Raw genomic sequence first — 2,605 nt, forward strand, 5'->3', positions numbered from 1 at the left:
GCTTGTTTTCCTTATCTCATGATGTTTATATTCTATGCAACATTGTAAAAATCGTTATGTTTCTATTCTTAATGGCAACCTGGTCAACTTAGTTCTGTTTACCATATAGCCAAGGATGAATTGTATGAGGAAAACCTACAAATTCATTATTGATTAAAACAAAACCACCAAATCAGATTCTTCCAATCTTTCGTTAGTTTTGAAATAGTGATTCTACTGGATAGTTTACTTATATAAGTCAGTTCTATAAATCCAGTCTTATAAAATTACAAGGATAAAATAGCTTGCATAAGTTTATTCAATTAATGGTAAATAATTCATTGCATTTTCAATACCAATCAAAACAGGGGTGGAAAAAAACAAATCAAAAATAACTAAGAGATGAGACACACACATTGTCTTTATTCTGTGAACTTGACATAAGTTTGATACATACTTTTCCTGCAGCATCTCTCAGTGCTGGCCTTCTAAAATGTTTTTGTTTCCAAAGAAGGGGTGCTGCTCATAGGACAGAGACTTAGAAATTAGAGTAAAAAATAAAAGCAAATCATTTAAGACCAGGATTTCATGGGCTTTTTCCATGATACAACTTTCCCCCCAGCAAAAAAAAAAAAACTGGCAATTTTTCTTTTGAGTCATTGAACAGTTTCTTCCACTTCCACCCATCCCAGTCTTATCCACTGGGTGGTCAGCATGCTGTCTGCTTAAAAACAGCCGGGGATTAAAACACCATGAATGATTTCCATTTTGGTATAAAAATTACATCTCCCAAGAGACTTGAAGCATTGTAGTCCTGACTTGCTCACCTAGACCAACTGTTGTGACTGCTTACCTCAAAGAACCCACCAGTAAGGAAATTAGAAAGATCCTGGAATGTGTTTTGTGGCCAGGATAAACTTATCTAAAGGGAGAGAAAGAGACTGTCCATTTCATTTATCAGGCTAATTCCTACCACATGCAAAGCCTATTCAACACTCAGACATAATCAAGATTTATTTATTTTTAACATTTTTGGCTGCACACAAATTACAGGGGGACATTCCTTTATCCAAGTCTCTTTGTGGAAAACAAATAAAATGCTTTTCCTTTTGAAGTGTTTGATATAAGGTTCCTTATGTATCGAAGATGGAACCATGCAGCATTAACTAGAATTACTCTCTTCTTAGATCTACCTCTTTCTTCCCATGTATTTTGTTTGTTCAGACACTTCGTTCAGTACCTACTATGTGAAAGACACTAAGTAAAGTGCTTCATTTGTTTGTTCGATCTAGAAAAATAAAATCTTTCAATAGATGAGTCATTCATAGAAATTACATTATTATCATGCTTCTTCCAAAAGATTGTTGCATTTTTATTTAGGGAAGAGAATTCATTGGAAAAATTCAAATGCATAATCTACATAAAATGGGATACTCTATAATCACATAATGAGAGAAAAAAGGCTCCAGGGTTCCTAGAGTTAATAACTCATCTTTTATAGGCATGAGTTTGTTTTTAGATTGCTAAAGCAAAATAATTTCTAATGACTTTTCTTTCAAATCTTTTCTGTAAGCATGCATCTGCTCCTTTGGGGATTTATTTGTATATACTGCCTATATTGACCCAAAAGAAAAATATCTGCGTTCTCTTCAAAATACCTCCCATTTGGCATTTTATCAAAAGCCTTACTTCATTTAACCTCAGTTTCACATTAAGAGTCTTCAGATTTCTATTGAAAGGCAACAGGTTTACCAAATGTAAGTACTAAGGGTTTTGGGTAATGGTAGGGGAAAATTTCAACATAACTTTGAACAGAGTATTGGGCAGTGTCAAGCGTAGTGTTGTGCTGGTGTGCTTGTCTTCCTTATTGAACTGTTTGCCAAAGAAATCCAATCCATGATAAATAGACAAATGTCTGAGATCATTGTGGCTCAGTCTCTGATGAAGCAGCTGCTTCCATGCTGTGTTTGTTGTTATGAGTTATTATAAATACTAATATTTTATAAGCTCTGCTACAGTTTAGAAATGAATCTCATAAACATAATTCACTATTTCCAAGTTTTCAACAACAGACAGTCTGAAAGAATTCTACCCTTGGTCAGCCTGCAGATTTAGCTGTCAGCTCCAGAAGCTGTGGTGGGCAGAGGAAATTTGGGATGTGCAAAGTCTTAACCACTCTGTCTTTTAGAATGGCAGAGGAGGTTCGAGTTTACCTAACCAAATATACCACAATGACTTAAAACAACAGAATAGAAAAGAGTGCCTGAATTTAAAATATATAAAAGGTATTACAGGATAAGTTAAGGGGACTAGAATAAAAAGATGGTTTAAACATACACACACACACACACACACACACAGTGTTGATTATGAAGAAGGCACCATGATTATTTACTTTCTTTTCCAGCAGAAACAAAGTATATTATGTAATATTGTATGTAAAGCATAACTTGATGCTATTCTGCTAAAACACTAAATAATTAATTTTCTAGACTCACATTTTTTTTCAAATTCTCATCTTACTTTTGCACGTTTTGGGATCTGACCTCTATCTACAGTCTCTTTTTCACTTATACGTTCATTTCTACGTTCACGGAACAAAGCCTCTCTTGCTCTTTCCCCATAA

Source organism: Theropithecus gelada, chromosome 6, assembly GCF_003255815.1.
Source record: "Theropithecus gelada isolate Dixy chromosome 6, Tgel_1.0, whole genome shotgun sequence".
NCBI classification, from domain to species: Eukaryota; Metazoa; Chordata; class Mammalia; order Primates; family Cercopithecidae; genus Theropithecus; species Theropithecus gelada.